The sequence below is a fragment of the Macaca mulatta genome, chromosome 11 (assembly GCF_049350105.2).
Source record: "Macaca mulatta isolate MMU2019108-1 chromosome 11, T2T-MMU8v2.0, whole genome shotgun sequence".
Lineage (NCBI taxonomy): Eukaryota > Metazoa > Chordata > Mammalia > Primates > Cercopithecidae > Macaca > Macaca mulatta.
In genome coordinates this window covers 10696494-10704530 of record NC_133416.1, presented here as the reverse complement: position 1 = coordinate 10704530, position 8037 = coordinate 10696494, and positions in this window count along the sequence as shown.

Here is an 8037-nt window from a genome sequence, read left to right as displayed (position 1 = left end):
TAGAAGTGATGTAGTGAAGCTTGGTCTCTGAATCCTTTCAGGTGGTACACAGTTTTATTTGTTCCATTATTGATTATATTTATTTCATTCACATGATTGATGTAATTTCTGCTTGAATTCACTGTAAAGTTATTATTTTCTCATTGTAATTAATGCATATTTTGGGGAAGTGACTGAGATGGCCTTAATATCCCCTTCAGCTTGGGGCTACATTCTTCTTTTTTTTTATACTTTCAGTTCTGGGGTACATGTGCAGAATGTGCAGGTTTGTTACACAGGTATACACGTGCCATGGTGGTTTGCTGCATCCATCAACCTGTCATCTACATTAGTTATTTCTCCTAATGCTATCCCTCCGGATAACAAGAACTCAGAAATAATGTACAGAGTTATGATCTAATAACAGGTGTATTCTAGCTTTTTTACCCAGAAAGCTAACTTCTTTTCTACATTCATTATACAGAAATATCAGATTTTAAAGCCTCTTGAGGCTGGAAAGCCAAACCAAGACAAACTTTAGATTTTTTCTATAGTATTAAGGTCTTTGAAACTTCTAGGAAGTAACAGTTTTTATTTACTCATTATAAGGCTGTGAACCTTCAAAGTTAAGCATGTTATGTATATTGTTAAATATGACATTTTAGTCAAAGCCTTAGTAATGTAACCAATGTTTTTTAAATTGTATTATACTATTAAGAGAGAGCAGAATTTTATTGGACTTACGGAAATAACTTTATGTAAATAACCATATTGTCATAAGAATACTAAAAAGTACATTTGAAATTTTGAAAGAATCAAGTAAGGAGGAAAAATGCCAAATGGTTTTATCTTTTTTCACAAAAGTATATTTTATCAAATTACCATAAATTATAGGTCACTCAAGAGAGAAAATTTCTTTACACCTGAAAGACAAAACATTTGAGTAAAGGACCAACAACGTTTTAAATAAACATCATAAAAACATGATCAGTTATTGAATTTTATGTAATCAATTTTATTTCTGCTTGATCTTCATTAGTAATTTTATAAATCTACTATTTATTTTATTAGAGTTTTGGACATTTTTATTTAGTCTATTAATCTTAAATGTATCAGAAACCTGTATCTATGAGTACTTGTGGGGGTCTTTTATGAATCTGATTATGAATGTTTTAGAGAAGAATTTAAAACCGTAGAAGAAAACAATTAGAATAGTCATGGTTAAAAACCTGAGGAAAGTTTATAATTGACAAGAAAATTAAGTTCCTTGTATTATAGATGGCATTTAAAAATAACAGCCAGAATTATGACTGCTAGAATATTAGGTATTTATGAATTTACACACATTTTGAAAAATATTTATAACAATAATATATTTATAAATGTAACTAAAAGATGATCTACTATTACTTATTGTTTGACAATGTTTTCTACATGATTTATCTAATAAGCATAATTCTTTAACATTTCTACAGGATGAGAGTTATATCTTTTAAGGCTTTTCAGGGACCCACCTGGAGAATCCCAAACGTGATTTTAGGTGAAAAAGATTTAATTTATGATTTCATTTTGAGGAAGTTTATTAAAGATGTTAAAAGGCTCAAAACACTTGATCAGAGAGTGGGGCTTCAAGATGGCTGAGTACAGGTATCTGGCACCCGCCAGCTCCACAAAGAAGCAAAATGTCAAATAGATAATCACACTTTGAAGACAGCACCTGAGAGAGAACACTGTAGTTCAATAGCAAATTGATGGGAAACACCTAAGGTAATGAAGAAGAGGCAGTCTTCCTGGCCAAGGCTGGCTAGGAAACCAGAGAGACTCTCCAGTGCAGAGAAAGAGTAAGTGAGAGATCCCCAGTGATCCACATTCCCAATATTAGACTCCTGGAATCCTTGCCATGGGAGAATCCAGTGATGGTTGCCGACCCTGAGACTAATACACAGAACTCTCTGGAGCTTCAGATATTGCTCCAGAGACAGATCCCAGTCTAGGTCCCGCATATTAACAGAGACCTAAGCAGCTGCAGTATAGCATAATTATGAGAGCTCAACTCCACCAGACTGCATCTCACCCATGGGCCTAACAGCCCCTCAATCTCCACATCCCTGAAACCCCACTGACACTCCCTCCCTACATCCAGCTGAAGGGCTGCAGTGGCACAACACTGGGTGCCCCGCAGCACAGCAGGTCCTCAACACTCTAGCACACAGTGTCCTACGCACCAAGGAATTGGTGGCACAGTGCACTGGGGTGGCTGCCCTAAGACAAAGGGAGCCAAAATACATCTCACCAGAGCCTGATTCTCTCCTGGCTAGGGTTACTGCCATAACACTCACCCTGTCCTGCTAAGCAGCAGGGCTGCTGCACATTCGCATTTGCCCTGAAGACTGGATCTCCCCATTCCTGCTCTTGTTGCTTCCACTACGAGGGATCTGAAGCATACACTGCCCAGCCTCTTGTCTCCAGCTGCTACCACTGACAGCAACCCTGAACCCCCCAGCAATAGGGCTGAAATGCACTGATATGTGTCCTGAGGGCAAAGTTCCTCCTCCAACCTCTGCCACTGTTGCCATCAACCAAGTACTTAGCCAGGGACCTGGGAATAACCTTGTCCCTATTAACAATAGCCTGTACCCAGGCACAGCAACAGGAGGTCTGAGGAACGGGCTGCCTGGCCTGGCATTGCTCTGCTCAGTGCCTGAGCATGCCATTCAGGGGCCTATGAATCATTACAACCTGGTCATCATTCTTGGTTCCTGTACACTCCCCTGGCAGCCTGAGGATGGAACTGCCCAGCCTTCCACTACCACCATAGCTGGCACCCACTCACATGTACTTCTTGGGGTCCTGGGGAATGGCCCACCAGCTTATTGCAACCATTTATTTTTTTTAATTATTATTATTTTTTTGAGACAGAGTTTGGCACTTGTTGCCCAGGCTGGAGTGCAATGATTTGATCTCGGGTCACTGCAACCTCTGCCTCCTGGGTTCAGGCAGTTCTCCTGCCTCAGCTTCCTGAGTAGCTGGGATTACAGGCATGTGCCACCAAGCCTGGCTAATTGTGTATTTGTAGTAGAGACGGGGTTTCTCCGTGTTGGTCAGGCTGGTCTCAAATGCCCGATCTCAGGTGATCTGTCTGCCTCAAACTCCCAAAGTGCGGGGATTACAGGCGTAAGCCACTGCGCCCGGCCTTTTGCAGCCATTTATAACCCAACAAAGGCCGCTTGGAGGCCAGAGGATTATTCCACACTGCTGGAATGATCTCATAATTGCCCATGCCATGCACACTGCCTAAGGATCAAAGACTTGCCCCCCTACCTGGCCCACAGCTGCCACTTCAGGAATTCAACAAAACCAGCTGGAGGACCAAAAATTGGCCTAATTCATCTGGTTAACACCAGATGCTGACCTGGGACCCAAAGACAGGCATGATTGGCCCACTGCTGCCACCACTGGGGTCTGAGGACTGGCCCACTTGGCATCCTTGTCCCCAAAAAACCTCACCACAGCCTCCACTAACAATCACACCCTAAGTCAATGTGGAAACCACAGATACTTTAGATGCTGCTTACAGTGTAATTGTTTCTCCTTATAGAATGTTCATTTAGATAATTTGGAAGTTGAACCTGATGAAAAGGACACTTGAATTTAATCAGACACAGGAACAATGTGTCTAACATTATAAGTGCAACAATTAGATATATCAAGAAAAGCAAAGAGTACAAAATCAAATTATATTGAAGGAAAACACTGCTTTTCTAGGCCTTCATGGTAAGTATTTTACTGTCAGGACATAACAGCAGAGTTAGAACCAGAGGAAAAGAGTTACTGGAGTGGACAACAAAACAAAAAGGCCTTCTCAAGGTTCTCGATGGTATTAAAACCCAAGGTAGTGATGTATGCCTGCAAATCACGTGCAGTGAGATACAGCAAAACTTGAACCACTGAGATATGAATCTGAGAAATTTGGAAATGAAAATTTTGTTTCAAGAAGTGAAATTATTATGTAAATGAATAGGAGAGCATGTTTAGCCTGTAACTAGGGAAATTAAATAGACCTCCAGGAAAAAAATGGCTGAAACAGACACTGTGGTTTAGAATAAGGCTGGTAAAGACACAGATTTTGTGATTATAAATCAAACCTCTTGCAATTTTATGAACAGCATATACATGTTTTAAGAAAACCTTGTAGTTTCAAATATTGAGGATCAGATTTTGGTCAAGTATCAATGCACCCTTGATACCAATATTTACTTTTTAGAAAAACACATAAGTATATTTTTCTCAATCTCACCACATAAAACCTCTTTTATAAGACCCATCTTTTTTTTTTTTTTTTTTTTGAGACAGAGTCTTGCTCTGTCTCCCAGGCTGGAGTGAAGTGGCCTGATCTCGGCTCACTACAACCTCCGCCTCCCAGGTTCAAGCAATTCTCCTGCCTCAGCCTCCTGAGTAGCTGGGACTACAGGCATCCGCCACCACCCCCAGCTAATTTTTGTATTTTTAGTAGAGATGGGGTTTCACCATATTGGCCAGGCTGGTCTCGAACTCCTGACCTTGTGATCTGTCCGCCTCGGCCTCCCAAAGTGCTAGGATCATAGGCGTGAGCCACTGCGCCCGGCCAAGACCCATTTTTTGTAACTCTTCTTTAACTTGCTTAGACCTTCTATAATTTTTTTAAAACCTCCAGTCTTAGTCTTATAATTTTTGGTTTTATTTTTTCTTTTGGGAAAACCAACCATTTTATCTTAGGAAAGAAAATTATTATGTAAGATTTTTTTTCACACACAATTACCCTTTAAAATTTATATTTTGATTGAAAACCTATATATTATTAGTCTTTTTATAAGATTTAAGATGCTAGAAGGAACTTATTTAACAATTTGTTTTAATTTTTTAACTTGAGTATTAACCAGACATTTAATGAGTACCTAATATTTAACTTAATGTAAGGTAACTTTAAAATTTTAAGTTATATGAAAACTTCATTTATAAACATTTATTTTATCAATAATTATCTAATTTATTTATTAACAATTATATCTGAATTACTTATGAAAATTCAGATATTAGAGCTACTCATTTAAAGTTTTTTTTATTGACCAATTTGTAGCTGGTTAATATCAGATGTTAATCTAAGAAGCTTGAAGTTAAATGCATGTACATCTCATCGTTAACCCAGAAGATATATATGTATTAAATCATAATTAACTTTTAATTAAATATATTATTAATTTAATAATGGAAATCAAACCATTATTTAATAATTTAATTTAAATAATATAAATTAATAATCTGATAAATTATTAATAATTTATTGATTAAATTATTAATTTAATATAGATTTAAAAATTAATCTTATGCATTAAAAATTATTTATAAAAATAATATATCAAATATTATTTTGTTTTAAGTTGGGTTTATAGGTTTATGACTTTAAAATATCTAGTAGGGGCAAATATAAAACTGACCAGTTAACTCAGGCAAAAATGTATGCTGGCAATTTTGAAACCATTTCTAATGCTATTTTATTAACAAACTAAAAACAATCTATTTATTTGAGATTTAAATCAATCTCAAACTTTGAGATTAAGTTTATGTAAACTAAAGAAAACATTTGCATAATTAAAATACATTTTATATGAGTGCCCATTTATCTAAATAAAAATTTTAAAGAAATTTCTGTCCAGCAACAGCATATTTTATCATTTAGACTTAATATATAATGTAACATATGTACGTTTGTAGAAACACTTCTAAACATATATATATATGTCTAGAGACCTTATAGCTTAGATTTTCGAATTTAGTCATAAAATAGTAAAGCATATTAACTCATCAGTTGATTAAAAACAATCGTATCTCAATCTTTTTTTCTTTTTTTGACAAAATGGGATAAGGCTAAACCTTAAGTTTTGTTTTCTTTTACTTTGACTTTGTCAATAAACAATTTTACAAAGGCCATGAACTAACTTTTGGGGAAAGACGGTTGAGTCAGTTACCAACATACTGGATCGGACAAGGAATAGTTAACTTTGAGAATGTGACTCAATTAAGTGAGGAGGCCCCCAGAAGATTTTAACAAGGTTCATACAGTGTTTTCTTGGTCTCAATTGCTTGTCTTTGGTCATAATAATATTGCCATTCCTTTTAGTATGGAAAAAGTGTCTTTTACATGGGAATTTCACCTTTTGCTTTTAAGAAACAGCATAAAAGTAAAAATGATTTTCTTTTATATTTTCTGACTTTCAAGTGTTTTCACTTAAAAAATCAGTATGCCAGAATATTTGAGGAGTTTGGAAAGAGTTTAGCTTAGAGAAAGATGAAGAGGAAAAATTATAAGAGAAGAGGAAAGATCTGGAGAGGAAAGAGTCTCAGCTAGCCTTGAGATAGTATTTTGTAGTGACACAATCAATTGCGATATGAGGCTTATTTGGAGTGCATAATTTTATAGCCGTGGTCTTTTAGTTTAGATTTAAGAACAGAGTGTTGAATGATCTCTGTAATATTTGAACATGTTACCAGCTAGAGTCACAAAAAATACCTTGGCATGCCTTTAAACTTTGAGAATCCGTTTGTAACTAAATTTATCTAGGTGATTTTGTTTAATGCAAAATACACAAAAGCCAGTTAAATGCAAGCACTGATTATGAAAAGGCCAAATAAACCCAAGAAGGAAGATCAGCTGCCATCAACTGAAGGAAAAAATAAAAATGCTTTTGGCGAGGCTTCAGCCTGAAAAGGGAAATCCCGTCACCCAGATGTCACAGCTGAGGTCTGCCAGGAGGAAAATAGTCCTCCCTAACAGAAGACCTTCCAACCAGAGGGAGAAAGAGGTCTCTGAAACAAGAAGAGGAAAGACTCCTCCTCATCTAAAATCCAAATAAAACAGAAGCAAACTAAAATTGGGAGGTCAGTCCAAGAGACTCACCAGGGAGAAATGGGGCAACCTGCAGCAATAGTGGGGTCACAGGAGTCAATAAGCCCCAGTGTGAGTACATCATGCCCTAGCCCTGTGGGCCAGTGTTTCTCCCTAAGCTGAGTCAGCTTTGGAACCCAGCTTGACACTAAGTGGGTCAAAATCAAAATAAAATATAGGGACAGATCTCTACATTTAAAATATTTTATTAGAGAGGTAAGAATTGTGATTTGGCCTAAATGCGAGGACCAGGAGTGTTTGGTTTCTCTAAAGAACAAAACGAAGGTTGGAGGTGTTATTTAAAAAAAAAAAAAAAAGTTACGTATTGGTTTGAAAGAAAGTTTATTGGCTCTAGTAAAGTTTTGAGGAGCTGGCACGTTCTGACTGGTGTGTGACAGTGGTGGGTAAAACCAGTCTTGCAATCACAGTAGGTTGTTTTAATAGCTGTTAGATAAAATTGGTTTTAGGTGACAACAGGTAGTTTTAGCAACTAGGTTTGTAGAGAATTATATTTTTGAAGCAATGCTATGTGCCCTGAGTGCCTTTTTCCCCTGGATTGTCTACCCTGTTTTAGTTGCATATGACAAGAATGACCCCATTTGTTTGATCAACTTGTACAGATCAAAGAAAGTTTAATTTTCTTTTGGGTAAAGCCAATTAGCAAACACATACGGTGTATGATCTCCTCCTCACCTTCACTCTTAAAGCCCCCACCCGCTTTGTTTTGACAGATTTTAGTTCAGACTGAGTCCTAGTCTCTTTTCCATATTGTAATAGTCTTGAATAAAATAGCCATTACCCATGTAACATTGTTCAGTGCCATTCTTGCTCTGTCAGGAGGTACTTCATCTTTCCATTTACATCTTTGTGGACTCCCAGTTTCACATTTTGTTCAATAGGCTATAATCTCCTATTCTGGTACTCAAATTGTTCCAAATTGGGTCATGAAAGTCCTATCTAAGTGCCATGTCTATCCTTGATCCCTACAATTGTTTTCTGGTTTACAGTTAAAAAAAAAAAAAGAAAAAGAAAAAGAAAGAAAGAAAGAGAGAAAGAAAGAGAGAAAGAGAGAAAGGAAGGAAGGAAAGAAAAGAAGGAAGGAAGGAAGGAAAGAAAAGAAAGAAAGAAAGAAAGAG